The sequence below is a fragment of the Pristiophorus japonicus genome, chromosome 9, assembly GCF_044704955.1.
Source record: "Pristiophorus japonicus isolate sPriJap1 chromosome 9, sPriJap1.hap1, whole genome shotgun sequence".
Taxonomy (NCBI): Eukaryota; Metazoa; Chordata; class Chondrichthyes; family Pristiophoridae; genus Pristiophorus; species Pristiophorus japonicus.
In genome coordinates, this window is record NC_091985.1 from 218,480,785 (window position 1) to 218,499,182 (window position 18,398).

The 18,398-nt window shown below is 43.3% G+C and overlaps 1 pseudogene; it reads right to left on the reverse strand.

Moving 5' to 3' along the window:
- The window catches only part of LOC139273708 (zinc finger protein 721-like), a 494,469-nt pseudogene that overhangs the window by 138,117 nt on the left and 337,954 nt on the right, over positions 1–18,398 (reverse strand).

Sequence of the window (18,398 nt, forward strand, 5' to 3'; positions counted from 1 at the left end):
GGTGTCCTCGTACAGGAAACGCTCAAAGTTAGCATGCAGATACAGCAAGCAATTAGGAAGGTGAATGGCATATTGGCCTTTATTGCAAGGAGGTTGGAGTACAAGAGTAAGGAAATCTTACTACAATTGTACAGGGCTTTGGTGAGACCACAGAGATTTAGTAGATTATACTCTCTCGAGTTTAGAAGAATGAGAGGGGATCTCATTGATAAGGGGGATTGACAGGGTAGATACTGAGAGGTTACTTCCCCTGGCCGGAGAGTCTAGAACTAGGGGGCATAGTCTCAGGATAAGGGATAGGCCATTTCTGACCGAGTTGAGGAATTTCTTCACTCAGAGGATTGTGAATCTTTGGAATTCTCTACCTGAAAGGACTGTGGCTGTTGAGTCATTGAGTATATTCAAAGCTAAGATAGATAGATTTATAGACTCCAGGGGAATCACGGGATTATGGGGAACAGGTGGAAAAGTGGAGTTGAGGTCGAGGATTAGGTTGAGGTCATGGTGTTATTGAGTGACGGAGCAGGCTCGAAGTGCTGCATGGCGTACTCCTGCTTCCAGTTCTTATGCTTTTATGTTCTTAAATTGTTTCCAGAGACTGTAGGGTTTGTAACCAGAGGACACAGATTTAACTAGCACAAGAATCAGAGGCGAAATGAGGAAATAAATACACAATGAGCTGTTATGATCTGGAATACACAGCCTGAAAGGGGGCCAGGAGCAGATTCAGTAATAAGTTTCAGCAGGGAATTGGGAAATACTTGAATTGGAAAAAATGCAGAGATATTGGGAAAGTGCAGGGGGACTGGCACTAATTGGGATATAGGGAAGGAGCAGGGGAAGTGGGACTAATTGGTTAGGTCTTTCAAATGAGTGCCGACACAGGCACCAGTGGGCACGATGTACACAATCTGAAATGTATCATTCTTAGATTCTGTGATTCTATAACGACATCATGTCCTTGTTTATATTAAACTAGACCCTGTCTCTGTTCATATTACACTAGACCCTGTCTCTGTTTATATTACACTAGGTCCAGTCTCTGTTTATATTACACCAGACCTTGTCTCTGTGTTTATATTACACTAGACCCTGTCTTTGTTTATATTACATTAGACCGTGTCTCTGTGTTTATATTATACTAGGTCCTGTCTCTGTTTATATTACACTAGACCCTGTCTCTGTTTATATTACACTAGACCCTGTCTCTGTTCATATTACACTAGACCCTGTCTCTGTTTATATTACACTAGGTCCAGTCTCTGTTTATATTACACCAGACCCTGTCTCTGTTTATATTACACCAGACCCTGTCTCTGTTTATATTACACCAGACCCTGTCTCTGTTTATATTACACCAGACCCTGTATCTGTTTATATTACACTAGACCTTGTCTCTGTTTATACTACACCAGATTCTGTCTCTGTTTATATTAAACCAGACCCTGTCTCTGTTTATATTACATTAGACCCTGTCTCTGTGTTTATATTACACTAGACCCTGACTCTGTTTATATTACACTAGACCCTGTCTCTGTTCATATTACACTTGACCCTGACTCTGTTTATATTACACTAGACCCTGTCTCTGTTTATATTACACTAGGTCCTGTCTCTGTTTATATTACACGAGAACCTGTCTCAGTTTATATTAAACTACACCCTGTCTCAGTTTATATTACACTAAACCCTGTCTATTTTTATATTACACTTGACCCTGACTCTGTTTATATCACACTAGATCCTGTCTCTGTTCATATTACACTTGACCCTGACTCTGTTTATATTACACTAGACCCTGTCTCTGTTTATATTACACTAGGCCCTGTCTCTGTTTATATTACACGAGAACCTGTCTCAATTTATATTAAACTACACCCTGTCTCTGTTTATATTACACTAAACCCTGTCTATTTTTATATTACACTAGACCCTGTCTGTGCTTATATTACACTAAAACCTGTCTGTGTTTATATTACACTAGACCCTGTCTCTGTTTATATTACACTAGGTCCTGTCTCTGTTTACATTACACTAGACCCTATCTCTGTTTATAGTACACTGGACCCTGTCTCTGTTTATATTGCACTAGACCCTGTCTCTATTTATATTACACTAGGCCCTGTCTCTGTTTATATTACACTAGACCATCGAAACATAGAAATATGGAAACATAGAAAATAGGTGCAGGAGTAGGCCATTCGGCCCTTCTAGCCTGCACCGCCATTGAATGAGTTCATGGCTGAACATGCAACTTCAGTACCCCATTCCTGCTTTCTCGCCATACCCCTTGATCTCCCTAGTAGTAAGGATGACATCTAACTTCTTTTTGAATGTATTTAGTGAATTGGCCTTAACAACTTTCTATGGTAGAGAATTCCACAGTTTCACCACTCTCTGGGTGAAGAAGTTTTTCCTCATCTCGGTCCTAAATGGCTTACCCCTTATCCTTAGACTGTGACCCCTGGTTCTGGACTTCCGCAACATTGGGGACATTCTTCCTGCATCTAACATGTCTAAACCCGTCTGAATTTTAAAAGTTTCTATGAGATCACCTCTCATTCTTCTGAACTCAAGTGAATACAAGCCCAGTTGATGCAGTCTTACTTGATATGTCAGTCCAGCCATTCCGGGAATCAGTCTGGTGAACCTTTGCTGCACTCCCTCAATAGCAAAAATGTCCTTCCTCAAGTTATGAGACCAAAACTGTACACAATGCTCCAGGTGTGGCCTCACCAAGGTCCTGTGCAACTGTAGTAATACCTCCCTGCCCCTGTTCTCAAATCCCCTCGCTATGAAGGCCAACATGCCATTTGCTTTCTTAACCGCCTGCTGTACCTGCATGCCAACCTTCAATGACCCTGTCTCAGTTTATATTAAACTAGACCCTGTCTCTGTTTATATTACACTAGACCCTGTCTCTCTTTATATTACACAAGACCATGTTTCTGTTTATGTTACAGTAAACCCTGTCTCTGTTTATATTACACTAAACCCTGTCTCTGTTTATATTACACTAGACCCTGTTTCTGTTTATATTACACTAGACCCTGTCTCTGTTTATATTACACTAGACCCTGTCTCTGTTTATATTACACTAGACTCTGTCTCTGTGTTTATATTACACTAGACCCTGTCTCTGTGTTTATATTACACTAGACCCTGTCTCTGTTTATATTACACTAGGCCCTGTCTCTGTTTATATTACACGAGAACCGTCTCAGTTTATATTAAACTACACCCTGTCTCTGTTTATATTACACTAAACCCTGTCTCTTTTTATATTACACTAGACCCTGTCTGTGTTTATATTACACTAGGCCCTGTCTCCGTTTATATTACCCTAGACCCTGTCTCTGTTTATATTACACTAGACCCTGTCTCTGTTTCTATTACATTAGACCCTGTCCCTGTTTATATTGCACTAGACCCTGTCTCTGTTTATATTACACTAGGCCCTGTCTCTGTTTATATTACACTAGACCATAGAAACATAGAAATGTGGAAACATAGAAAATAGGTGCAGGAGTAGGCCATTCGGCCCTTCGAGCCTGCACTGCCATTGAATGAGTTCATGGCTGAACATGCAACTTCAGTACCCCATTCCTGCTTTCTCGCCATACCCCTTGATTCCCCTAGTAGTAAGGACTACATCTAACTTATTTTTGAATATATTTAGTGAATTGGCCTCAACAACTTTCTGTGGTAGAGAATTCCACAGTTTCACCACTCTCTGGGTGAAGACGTTTTTCCACATCTCGGTCCTAAATGGCTTACACCTTATCCTTAGACTGTGACCCCTGGTTCTGGACTTCCCCAACATTGGGAACATTCTTCCTGCATCTAACCTGTCTAAACCCATCAGAATTTTAAACGTTTCTATGAGATCCCCTCTCACTCTTCTGAACTCCAGTGAATACAAGCCCAGTTGATCCAGTCTTACTTGATATGTCAGTCCAGCCATTCCGGGAATCAGTCTGCTGAAACTTCGCTACACTCCCTCAATAGCAAGAATGTCCTTCCTCAAGTTATGAGACCAAAACTGTACACATTGCTCCAGGTGTGGCCTCACCAAGGCCCTGTGCAACTGTAGTAATACCTCCCTGCCACTGTTCTCAAATCCCCTCGCTATGAAGACCAACATGCCATTTGCTTTCTTAACCGCCTGCTGTACCTGCATGCCAACCTTCAATGACCCTGTCTCTCTTTATATTACACTAGAACCTGTCTTAGTTTATATTAAACTAGACTCTGTCTCTGTTTATATTGCACTAGACCATGTTTCTGTTTATGTTACACTAAACCCTGTCTCTGTTTAATATTACACTAAACCCTGTCTCTGTTTATATTACACTAGAACCTGTCTTAGTTTATATTAAACTAGACCCTGTCTCTGTTTATATTACACTAAACCCTGTCTCTCTTTATATTACACTAGACCATGTTTCTGTTTATGTTACACTAAACCCTGTCTCTGTTTATATTACACTAAACCCTGTCTCTGTTTATATTACACGAGACCCTGTCTCTCTTTATATTACACTAGACCATGTTTCTGTTTATGTTACACTAAACCCTGTCGCAGTTTATATTAAACTAGACCCTGTCTCTGTTTATATTACACTAGGCCCTGTCTCTGTTTATATTACACTAAACCCTGTCTCTTTTTATATTACACTAGACCCTGTCTCTGTTTATAATACACTAGACCCCGACTCTGTTTATATTTCACTCGACCCCGTCTCTGTTTATATTACACTAGACCATGTTTCTGTTTATGTTACACTAAACCCTGTCTCTGTTTATATTACACTAGACCCTGTCTCTGTTTATATTACACTAGACCCTGTCTCTGTTTATTTTCACTAGACCCTGTCTCAGTTTATATTAAACTAGACCCTGTCTCTGTTTATATTACACTAGACCCTGTCTCTGTTTATATTACACTAGACCCTGTCTCTGTTTATATTACACTAGACCCGACTCTGTTTATATTACACTAGATCCTGACTCTGTTTATATTACACTAGACCCCGTCTCTGTTTCTATTACACTAGACGCTGTCTCTGTTTCTATTACACTAGACGCTGTCTCTGTTTATATTACACTATGCGCTGTCTCTGTTTATATTACACTAGACCATAGAAACATAGAAACATAGAAAATAGATGCAGGAGTAGGCCATTCGGCCCTTCGAGCCTGCACCGCCATTCAATGAGTTCATGGTTGAACATGCAACTTCAGTACCCCATTCCTGCTTTCTCGCCATACCCCTTGATCCCCCTCGTAGTAAGGACTACATCCACCTCATTTTTGAATATATTTATTGAATTGGCCTCAACAACTTTCTGTGGTAGAAAATTCCACAGGTTCACCACTCTCTGGATAAAGAAGTTTCTCCTCATCTCGGTCCTAAATGGCTTGCCCCTTATCCTTAGGCTGTGACCCCTGGTTCTGGACTTCCCCAACATTGGGAACATTCTTCCTGCATCTAACCTGTCTAAACCCATCAGAATTTTAAACGTTCCTATGAGATCCCCTCTCATTCTTCTGAACTCCAGTGAATACAAGCCCAGTTGATCCAGTCTTTCTTGATATGTAAGTCCCGCCATCCCGCGAATCAGTCTGGTGAACCTTCGGTGCACTCCCTCAATAGCAAGAATGTCCTTCCTCAAGTTATGAGACCAAAACTGTACACAATACTCCAGGTGTGGCCTCACCAAGGCCCTGTACAACTGTAGTAACACCTCCCTGCCCCTGTACTCAAATCCCCTCGCTATGAAGGCCAACATGCCATTTGCTTTCTTAACCGCCTGCTGTATTTGCATGCCAACCTTCAATGACTCTGTCTCTGTTTATATTACACTAGAACCTGTCTCAGTTTATATTAAACTAGACCCTGTCCTTATTTATATTACACCAGACCATGTTTCTGTTTATATTACACTCGACCCTGTCTCTATTTATATTACACTTGACCCAGTCTCTGTTTATATTACATTAGACCATGTTTCTGTTTTTATTATACTGGACTCTGTCTCTGTTCATATTACACTACATCCTGTCTCTGTTTATATTACACTGGAACCTGTCTCAGTTTATATTAAACTAGACCCTGTCTCTGTTTATATTACACTAGGCCCTGTCTGTGTTTATATTACACTAGACCCTGTCTCTGTTTATATTACACTAAATCCTGTCTCAGTTTATATTAAACTAGACTCTGCCTCTGTTTATATTACACTAGACCATGTTTCTGTTTATATTACACTAGACCCGGTCTCTGTTTATATTACACTAGACCCGGTCTCTGTTTATATTAAACTAGACCATATCTGTTTATATTACTCTAGACCATGTCTCTGTTTATATTACTCTAGACCATGTTTCTGTTTAATTAAACTAGACCCTGTCTCTGTTTATAGTGTGTAATGTTGTGTGGAGGTGTGTGTGAGGGGGTGTAATGATGTGTGCGTGTGTGTGTGGGGAGGCGTGCGTATGTGTGTGTGGGTCTGTAGGAGGCTGTTTGTGGGTGTGTGGGGGGAGTGTGTAATGTGTGGAGGGATGTGTGAGGGTGTGTGTGTGTATGTGTGAGGGGGTTTAATGATGTGTGTGTGTGTGGGGAGATGTGTGTGTGTGTGGGGAGATGTGTGTATTTGTGGGGAGGTGTGTAGGAGGCTGTGTGTGGGGGTGTATGTTGGTGTATGGGGGGAGTGTGTAATGTGTGGAGGGGTGTGTGACGGGGTTTGTGTGTAGGTGTGAGGGGGTGTAATGATGTGTGTGCGTGTGTGTGGGGAGGTGTGTGTATGTGTGTGTGGGTGTATAGAAGGCTGTGTGTGGGGGTGTGTGTATGTGGGGGCGGAGTGTGTAATGTTGTGTGGAGGGGTGTGTGAGGGTGTGTATGTGTGTGTTGGGGGGATGCAATTCCACAGACATTAGTTAACCTCCAGTGCCTCGCTATCCATAGACTCAGTGAGTGCCAGCAAGATTTTGACTGTGGTAGGCATCACAGCCTCAAATCCTGTCCTCAAATGACATCCACACACTTCCCAGTTGAGGTCCCTGGATCGGTATGAAGAGCAGCTGCAGTGGCTGATTTTTACTCATATTTAGCCCAGTGGTACTGAGGACAATTATAGCCCCTGAACTGCTGCCTTGGCTAAGATCAACTAACAGCCCAGATCAAGGATCGAACTTGCGACCTTGCCAGTCAGTACTGCAGTGTTCTAAATTTGTGTGTGTGTGTGTGTGTGTGTAAACAAAACACATCATTCTTAATGTTTGCGAGTCAATTCCACAGAGATAAATTATCTTCAGCAATAATTTTCCACTATTTTATTTACTTTTATGTAAAAAGTAATTGCAGAATGTTTAATATCTTCAACATGTATTGATAACCCATTGTCTTGTGTGCTCTTGTTTAGAAAGTGATGTCACACTGACCATTCTGTTACCAAGGTGACCATGTCTGTCCGCAGTATTCAGTGGGAAAGGGGATTAAATCACACCGAGGATAATGAGCAGCCACCCACCAGTCTCTGAGCTTTATTGTCCAGTGATCACCTCATCATCACATAGAAGCTCCTGAGATTTACCTCCGGTCTGTGATGATTGGTGCCAGTGATGGTAAAAGTGAAGCTGTATCTATACCTGCCATGAGGTTAATAAATCTGTCTTTCTCTCATTGATTATGTCCTTCATTTGCTCTATTTGCTCTATTTCTGTCTCCTGTCTTCTGTTTCCTGACTGTTACTTTCACTGTTTCCTCCCCAACCATTTCCAATATTTGTGGATGTTGTTTAGTGCTGCAATAACTAAGACATGGTCGAGGTTCAATAAACTGAGACAGGGTCTAGTGCAGTACAAGCAGAGACAGGGCCTAGTGTAATATAAACTGAGACAGGGTCTAGTGCAGTATAAACAGAGACAGGGTCTAGTGTAATATAAACAGAGACAGGGTCTAGTGTAATATAAACAGAGACAGGGTCGAGTGCAGTATAAAGAGAGACAGGGCCTAGTGTAATATAAACAGAGACAGGGTCTAGTGTAATATAAACAGAGACAGGGTCTAGTGTAATATAAACAGAGACAGGGTCTAATGTAATATAAACAGAGACAGGGTCTAGTGTAATATAAACAGAGACAGGGTCTCGTGTAATATAAACTGAGACAAGATCTAGTGTAATATACACAGAGATACGGTCCAGTGTAATATAAACAGAGACAGGGTCCAGTGTAATATAAACAGAGACAGTGTCCAGTGTAATATAAACAGAGACAGGATCTAGTGTAATATAAACAGAGACAGGACCTAGTGTAATATAAACAGAGACAGGGTGCAGTGTAATATAAACAGAGACAGGGCCCAGTGTAATATAAACAGAGACAGGGTCCAGTGTAATATAAACAGAGACAGGGTCTAGTGTAATATAAACTGAAACAGGGTCTGGTGCATTGATAACTGAGACAAGGCCTCGTTTTACACTAGAAATAAGTCTTTAATAATTGAATAAGTTTTTTTGTAATAAAACTGAAAGAGGTGATAGTGTCACATGAACAGAAGCCTTTAACACTTTAACAATACCAGAAACATACTCTATAGAATACAATAGAGACAGTTATAATAATAGAGGTGTGCACTAGAACTGGAATAACAGTGGCAGGTTATTTTCCAATCAAAGCAGAGGCCGGGTCCAGTGGTACAATTCCAGAGACAGGGTCTCATACAATAAGAGTGGAGACAGGCTCCAGAGTAATAACAGCAAATGCATGGCCCACTGTGAGAGTAAAAAAGATAGTGCTGGATCCAATAATAACAGAGGCAGACTCTAGTGTTATACTGAACACAATGCTGGATCTAGTGTGTTGATCACACAGCCAGTATCTAGTGCACTCAAGCCAAGATTGGGTCTCATCTAATAGTGTGTGCAAGTCAGGGCCCTATTGCTATAATCTCATTCACCCATCACCCCTGTGCTCACTGACCTACATTAGCTCCCAGTTAAGCAATGCCTCGATTTTAAAATTCTAATCCTTGGGTCCAAAACTCTCCATGGCCTCGCCTCTCTATCATTGTAAGATTAGTGAAGACAATTGTGGGTCCCTTACAGTCAGAATCAGGTGAATTTATAATGGGGAACAAAGAAATGGCAAACCATTGAACAAATGCTTTGGTTCTGTCGTCACTAAGGAAGACACAAATAACCTTCCGGAAATACTAGGGGACCAAGGGTCTAGCGAGGAGGAGGAACTAAAGGAAATCCTTATTAGTCAGCAAATTGTGTTAGGAAAATTGATGGGATTGAAGGGCGATAAATCCTCAGAGCCTGACAGTCTGCATACCAGAGTACTTAAGGAAGTGGCCCTATCACTAGTGGATGCATTGGTGGTCATTTTCCAACATTCTATAGACTCTGGATCAGTTCCTATGGACTGGAGGGTAGCTAATGTAACTCCACTTTTTAAAAAAGGAGGGAGAGAGAAAACAGGTAATTATAGACTAATCAGCCTGACATCGATGGTGGGGAAAATGTTGGAATCAATTATTAAAGATGTAATAGCAGAGCATTTGGAAAGCAGGATCGGTCCAAATCAGCATGGATTTATGAAAGGGAAATCTCATAGAATTTTTTGAGGATGTATCTAGCAGAATAGACAATGCAACCCAGTGGATGTGGTGTATTTAGACTTTCAAAAGGCTTTTGACAAGGTCTCACACAGGAGATTGGTGTGCAAAATTAAAACACATGGTATTGGGGGTAATGTATTGAAGTGGATAGAGAACTGGATGGCAGACAGGAAGCAAAAAGTAGGAATAAACGGGTCCTTTTCAGAATGGCAGGCAGTGACTAGTGGGGTACCGCAAGGTTCAGTGCTGGAACCCCAGCTATTTACAATATACGTTAATGATTTAGATGAAGGAATTGAATGTAATATCTCCAAGTTTGCAGATGACACTAAGTTGGGTAGCAGTGTGAGCTGTGAGGAGGATGCTAAGAGGCTGCAGAATGACTTGGACAGGTTAGGTGAGTAGGCAAATACATGGCAGATGCGCTATAATGTAGATAAATATGAGGTTATCCACCTTGGTGGTAAAAACAGGAAGGCAGATTATCTGAATGGTAACAGATTCGTAAAAGGGAAGGTGCAACGAGACCTGGGTGTCATGGTACATCAGTCATTGAAAGTTGGCATACAAGTACAGCAGGCGGTGAAGAAGGCAAATAGTATGTTGGCCTTCATAGCGAGAGGATTTGAGTATAGGAGCAGGGAGGTCTTACTACAGTTGTACAGGGCCTTGGTGAGGCCACACCTTGAATATTGTGTACAGTTTTGGACTCCTAATCTGAGGAAGGACATTCTTGCTATTGAGGGAGTGCAGCGAAGGTTCACCAGACTGATTCCCAGGATGACAGGACTGACATATGAAGAAAGACTGGATCGACTAGGCTTATATTCAATGGAATTTAGAAGAATGAGAGGGGATCTCATGGAAACATATAAATTTCTGACAGGATTGGACAGGTTAGATGCAGGCAGAATGTTCCCGTGGGGAAGTTCAGAACCAGGGATCACAGTCTAAGGATAAGGGGTAAGCCATTTAGGACCGAGATGAGGAGAAACTTCTTCACTCAGAGAGTTGTGAGCATGTGGAATTCTCTACCACAGAAAGTTGTTGAGGCTAGTTCGTTAGATATATTCAAAAGGGAGTTAGATATGGCCCTCGCGGCTAAAGGGATCAAGGGGTATGGAGAGAAAGCAGGAATGGGGTACTGAAGTGCATGATCAACCATGATCATATTGAATGGTGGTGCAGGCTCGAAGGGCCAAATGGCCTACTCCTGCACCTATTTTCTATATTTCTATCTCCTCCAGCCCCACAACCCTCCGAGTTCCCTGTGCTCTTCCAAATCTGTCCTCTTGGTCATCCCCGATTTTAATTGCTCCACCATTGGCGGCCGTGCCTTCAGCTGCCGAGGCTCTAAGTTTTGGAATTCCCCCTAAACCTCAACCTCCTCTTTCAAGGTTCTTCTTAAAAACTACCTCTTCGATCAACCTTTTGGGAATCTGTCCTGATATCTTTCTCTGTGGCTCTGTCTCAACAATGTCTTTTTATTGATATCGATCTTGTTAAGCGCCGATAGTGAGATATTTCACTGATTTAAAGATGCTATATTAATGTAATTTCTTGTTGTTTTTTTGTTTTAGCAAATGCTTTGCCGAATGTCTAATAACAGAGTTAGGGCCCACTGCAGTATGAATGGGTGGGGTTAGTGTAATAACACAGGCACGGTCTAGTGTAATGGGAACAGGGAACAGACCATGTCAGTCTTGGCTCAGTGGTAGCACTCTCGGCCCTGAGTCAGAGGATCGAGGGTTCAATTCCCAATCCAGAGACCCGAGCACATAATCTAGGCCGAGACTCCAGGTGCCAGTACAGAGGGAGCGCTGCAGTGTCAGAGGTGGCGTCTTTCAGATCAGACATTGAACCGATACCCCATCGAGTCCCTAAGTTGGACGTAAAAGATCCCACAGCCATGATTCTGAGGAAGAACAGGTGGAGTTCTCCCCTGGTGTCTTGGCAAATGTGTATCCATCAATTAAGATCACTCAGAACAGATTATCTTGTCATCATTACATGGCTGTTTGTGGGATCTTGCTGTGCACAAATTGGCTGCTCCATTACAACTCCTCTCCATTCACCTTCACCCCAACTCTCCAACCCCCATCACCCCCAATTCCTCTTTCACCCCTACTCCTGAACCCCCCTCATCCCAACTCCTCTTCCACTCCTACTCTATAACCCCCTCTCACCCTAACTCTTCTTTCACCACCACTCTCCAACCCCCTCACCCCTACTCTCCAACCCCTCCTCATCTTCTATTTACTTCAATTGAAAAGAAAGAGACAGGTTGTACCAGTCAGTATTTGAAATATATTTACAACAGATTTTAGATGTTCTTAGAGTTGGAATCTTTCTCTATCACTCGAGGAGTTAGATAACAGACTTTCTCCTGTGAATATAGAGCTGGTTTATTGGGCCATGATGTGGCTACATGTTCATCTTGTTGACTCTAAACCATTATTTTTTTTAAAAATACACTTAGAGTAGATTCAAATTTAAATTGAACCCAGGTTTGAGGCGTGATGCTCCAATCACACATCGAAGGTGAGAGAGATGCTGTGGGGCACACACGAAGTCCAGTAGCTGAAAGTGATTAACAGACTGGGTTTTGTGTTTAGTGATCCTGGGCTGTTACCGATACCTTCCCTGGATACCAAGACTAGGAGAGGCACTCTGGACGATATGGGAAGCTGGGACTTGTCCCGGAGAGTAACCGAAGGTCTGAGAACTGAAATAATCTGGAGTCAGAAAGGAGAAAAGGCTCAAAAATGGTAGTATAGTATTAGGCAGTCCCTCGTATCGAGGATGACCCACTTCCACACCAAAAATACATGAGTTCACAGGTGTTTCAATGAGGGACCTGACAATCTAGGTCCTGAACTCCATACTGGAGGGTGGAAGATGCCTGTGCATGGATTCTTTTAACGTGGGGTAGCCGTTGTACACCAGCCACTACATGGGCTTGACAGAGCTAAGTCTTGATCCAGTGGCAAGGGTTAACCAAGACTCTGCTGCACGGACCTAGTGCACACATATGCTCCTACTATCCATAGATCGCAGTGTGGGCTGGCCCATGCTGCCCTGGGGCCCTCGCCTCTTCTGGGCCCAGAATCCTCGCCTCTCCTGGGCCCCGATCTCTCACTGCTCCTCCGCCCCGATCAAAAATGGAGCCATCAGAAACAGGTCATCAATTAATCTCTTCTTATTTTGGAGACATAAAATATCAACATAATATTCTTTGAAATATCAAAATATTAAACTCCAGCGTAGTTGAAGGTTTATTAACATCAGCAGAAACAAACACCAACTAACAGAATGAACACAGTTCATTCGGATGTGAATAACAGCAGCAACAACAGCAGAATCCAAACCCTGCAGTCACTTGTGAACTCACTGGTGTGTCAGCAGGTTGGATGACTGAGTGAATCCCTTCCCTCACTCAGAGCAGGTGAACGGCCTCTCCCCAGTGTGAACTCGCTGGTGTGTAAGCAGGTTGGATGACCGAGTGAATCCCTTCCCACACTCAGAGCAGGTGAATGGTCTCTCCCCAGTATGAACTCGCTGGTGTGCCAGCAGATTGGATGAGGTAGTGAATCCCTTCCCACACTCAAAGCAGGTGAACGGTCTATCCCCAGTGTGAACTCGCTGGTGTCTCAGCAGGTGGGATGACCAAGTGAATCCCTCCCCACACACAGAGCAGGTGAACGGCTTCTGCCCAGTGTGAACTCGCTGGTGCATCAGCAGGCTGGATGACCGATTGAATCCCTTCCCACACTCAGAACAAGTGAACGGTCTCTCTCCAGTGTGAACTCGCTGGTGTGTCAGCAGGTGGGATGACCGAGTGAATCCCTCCCCACAATCAGAACAGGTGAACGGTCTCTCCCCAGTGTGAACTCGCTGGTGTCTCAGCAGGTTGGATGACTGAGTGAATCCCTTCCCACACACAGAGCAAGTGAACGGTCTCTCTTCAGTGTGAACTCGCTGGTGTGTCAACAACTGGGATGAATGAGTGAATCCCTTCCCACACACGCAGCAGGTGAACGAACTCTCCCCAGTGTGACTGCGTCGATGAATTTCCAGCCGTGATGGATAATTGAATCTCTTCCCACAGTATTCCCACGGTTTCTCCATGGTGGGGGTGTCCTTATGTCTCTCCAGGATGGATGATCAGTTAAAGCTTCGTCCAGACACAGAACACATGTACGGTTTCTCCCCGCTGTGTTTGTTTGTTCAGGCTGTGTAACTGGTTAAAGCTCTTTCCACAGTCAGTGCACTGGAACACTCTCACTCGGGTGTGTGTGTCTCGATGCTTTTCCAGTCACACTGATATTTGAAATCTTTTCCCACAGACAGAACAGACAAATATTTCTCCTTCCACATTCAAAGGCCGATGATATACTCGTGGTGAGGAATCGAGTGATTCGGTCAGATCTTGACGTGATATTTCGTTTGAGTTTCCCGTCTGCAAATCCTGCCCTTCTAATAACCTGGAAAAGGAGTTTACAAAAACCATTACTGCAAGTACAGGACAGAAATTCAGAACAGACAATTGTAGAATCCATGGAACATTCTTGCCTCTCTTGTTCCTCCAAAGCTGTAAATCCCCATCCCATACACTCTCCGTCCTCCCTGTGCTGAAATTCAAACACATCGCACGTCTGAAGACAGCTTGTGCTCCAATCCCAGTTTTCACCACCAACTCTGTCTGGGTTCAGTTCCACACTCACTGGTTCCCCTCCCTCTCCTCCCCTGAAGGTACTGACTCTGGCTGGGTTCAGTTCTACACTCACTGCTTCCCCTCCCTCTCCTCCCCTGAAGGTGCGGACTCTGGCTGGGTTCAGTTCCACACTCACTGGTTCCCCTCCCTCTCCTCCCCTGAAGGTACTGACTCTGGCTGGGTTCAGTTCCACACTCACTGGTTCCCCTCCCTCTCCTCCCCTGAAGGTGCTGACTCTAGCTGGGTTCAGTTCCACACTCACTGGTTCCCCTCCCTCTCCTCCCCTGAAGGTACTGACTCTGGCTGGGTTCAGTTCTACACTCACTGGTTCCCCTCCCTCTCCTCCCCTGAAGGTACTGACTCTGGCTGGGTTCAGTTCTACACTCACTGATTACCCTCCCTCTCCTCCCCTGAAGGTGCCGACTCTGGCTGGGTTCACTGGGACCCTGTAGCCCCGCCCACACTTTGCTCTTTTCCAAAGATGGTCACGCATGCACTCTGCATCTCGATTAATCTCTGAGGCAGCACACAAACCCGCAGCTTTCCTTTATAGTAATAATAATAATTTTTATTTATATAGCGCCTTTAATGTAGTACAATGTCCCAAGGTGATTCACAACAGTGTTACAAGATGAGTTAGCCTAACATCTGTCGCAGGACATTTGGAAAAGCATAATTCAGTCAAGCAGAGTCAATGTGTTTTTATGAATAGCAAATCATGTTTGACAAATTTGCTGGAGTTCTTTGAGGATGTAATGAGCAGAGTGGATAAGGGGGAACCAGTGGATGTGATGCATTTGGATTTCCAAAAGGCATTCGATAAGATGCCACATAAAAGGTGACTGCACAAGATAAAAGTTCACGGGGTTGAGGGTAATATGGCTAGAGGATTGGCTAACTAACAGAAAACAGAGAGTCGGGATAAATAGATCATTTTCCGGTTGGCAAACAGTAACTAGTGGGATGCCACAGGGATCGGTGCTGGGGCCTCAACTATTTACAATCTATACTAATGATTTGGATGAAGGGACCGAGCGTATTGTAGCCAAGTTTGCTGATGATACAAAGATGGGTGGGAAAGCAAGTTGTGAGGAGGACACACAACATTTGCAAGGGATATAGACAGGCTAAGTGAGTGGGCAAACATTTGGCAGATGGAGTATAATGTGGGAAAATGTTAGGTTGTCCACTTTGGCAGAGAAAATAAAAAAGCAAATTATTATTTAAATGGAGAAAAATTGCAAAGTGCTGCAGTACAGAGGGACCTGGGGGTACTAATGCATGAAACACAAAAAGTTAGTATGCAGGTACAGCAAGTAACCAGGAAGGCAAATGGAATGTTGGCCTTTATTGCAAGGGGGATGGAGTATAAAAGCAGAGAAGTCCTGCTACAACTGTACAGGGATTGGTGAGGCCACACCTGGAGTACTGCATACAGTTTTGGTCTCCGTATTTAAGAAAGGATATACTTGCATTGGAGGCTGTTCAGAGAAGGTTCACTAGGTTGATTCCGGAGATGAAGGGTTGACTTATGAAGAGAGGTTGAGTAGGTTGAGCCAATACTCATTGAAGTTCAGAAGAATGAGAGGTGGTCTTATTGAAACATATAAGATGATGAGGGGGCTCGGACAGGTAGATACAATGAGATTATTTCCACTCATAGGGGAAACTAGAACTAGGGGTCATAGTCTCAGAATTAGGAATCGCCCATTTAAAACTGAGATGGGGAGGAATTTAATCTCTTAGGTGGTTGTAAACCCGTGAAATTCTCTGTCCCAGAGAGCTGTGATGGCTGGGCCATTAAATATATTTAAGGCGGAGGTAGACATATATTTGAGTAATAAGGGAATAAAGGGTTAGCAGGCAGGGATGTAGAGGTGAGTCCATGATCAGATCAGCCATGTTCTTATTAAATGGCGGAGCAAGCTAGAGGGACCAAATGGCCTACTCCTGCTCCTATTTCTTATGTTTTTATGTTCTCGTTACAGAGTACCAGATCTAAGATAGCCTGCTTCCTGGTTGGTTCCGCAAAGTACTGTTCAAGGAAACTATCCTGGATACACTCTCTGAATTCTTCATCAAGGCTACCTTGGCCAATTTGATTTGTTCAATCAAATGAAGATTAAAATTGCCCATGAATATTCCTGCTCCTTTTTTACAAGCCTCCATTATTTCTTGATTTATACTCCATCCAACAGTTTAGTTACTGTTAGGGGGCCTATAGACTACGGCCACCAGTGAGTGTTGTATTTATTCTGTATCTGTCAGTCTCTGGTTAGCGAATGTGGCTTTTCCTTTATACCTGTAAGTTTATGGTATGGAAGGGAGGTTTTCACTGTACCTGTCAATTGCTTGTAAGTGAGTGTAGGTTTCATTCTGTATCTTTCATTCTCTGGTATGTGAGTGTTGGATTTACACAGTCCTTGTCATTTTCTGATATGTGAGTGTGGGTTTTACCTGTGTCTGTTTCTGATATTTGTGTGTGGGTATTACTCTATCTCTGTCTATGGATTATGAGTGTGAATTTTACTCTGTATATAACAGTTTTTGGTATGTGAGTGTGGGTTTTATTCTGTACCTGTCAGTCTATGGTATGTGAGTGTGGGTTTTACTCTGTATCTGCCAGTCTATGGTATGTGAGTGTGGGTTTTATTTCTGTATCTGTCAGTTTCTAGTTTGCGAGAGTGGATTTTATTCTGTACCTATCAGTCTAAGATATCGGAGTGTGGATTTTATTCTGTATCTGTCAGTCTGTGGTATGTGAGTGTGGGTTTTACTCTATATCCATCAGTCTATGGTATGTGAGTGTGGGTTTTACTCTGTATCTGTTAGTCTATGGTATGTGAGTGTGGGTTTTACTCTATATCCATCAGTCTATGGTATGTGAGTGTGGGTTTTACTCTGTATCTGTCAGTCTATGGTATGTGAGTGTGGGTTTTATTCTGTATTCATCAATCTATGGTGTGTGAGTGTGGGTTTTACTCTGTATTCATCAGTCTATGGTATGTGAGTGTGGGTTTTACTCTGTATCCATCAGTCTATGGTATGTGAGTGTGGGTTTTACTCTGTATCTGTCAGTTTCTGGTATGTGAGTATGGGTTTTATTCTGTATCCATCAGTCTATGGTGTGTGAGTGTGGGTTTTACTCTGTATCCATCAGTCTATGGTATGTGAGTGTGGGTTTTACTCTATATCCATCAGTTTCTGGTATATGAGTGTGGGTTTTATTCTGTATCTGTCAGTTTCAGGAATGTGAGTGTGGGTTTTGTCCTGTACCTGTCAGTTTAAGGAATGTGAGTATGGGTTTTACTCTGTACCTGTCAGTTTCAGAAATGTGGGAGTAGGTTTTACTCGGAGGCGGGAGTTCGTGGGAGTTGGAGGCGGGAGTTCGTGGCGTTGGTGAGGCCTACAAAAGGCCCAGCGGCAGCGAGAGGCATCGGCAGATCGGAGGCGGGAGTTCGTGGCATTGGTGAGGCCTACAAAAGGCCCAACTGGTGCAGCTCCAGCACGGAGATAAAGCAAAAAAGAAGTAGAAAGAAATCAAAAGGTGACGTCACAGCCAAAGGGGTAAGTGATTGGTGAGTAGCTTTTCTTTTTCTTTTTTATATCAGTAAGTAACCTGTTAACAGTGTTGTTGCCAAATTAAGTGTATCTAAGTGTTAAGTCATGACAGGAGAGCTCGGTCACGTGATATGCTCCTCCTGTACTGTGTGGGAACTCGGGGACACTTCCAGTGTCCCTGACGACTACGTGTGCGGGAACTGTATCCGCCTCCAGCTCCTGACGGACTGCGTTGTGGAATTGGAGATGAGGGTGGATTCACTCTGGAGTATCCACAATGCTGAGAATGACGTGAGTAGCACATGTAGCGAGTTGGTCTTACCGCAGTGAAAGGTCCACAGCCAGATAGGGAATGGAAGACCAGCAGGAAGAGCAGTACAAGGAAGGTAATGCAGGGGTCCCCTGCGGTCATCCCCCTGCAAAACAGATACACCGCTTTGAGTACTGTTGAGGGGGATGACTCATCAGGGGAGGGCAGCAGCAGCCAAGTTCATG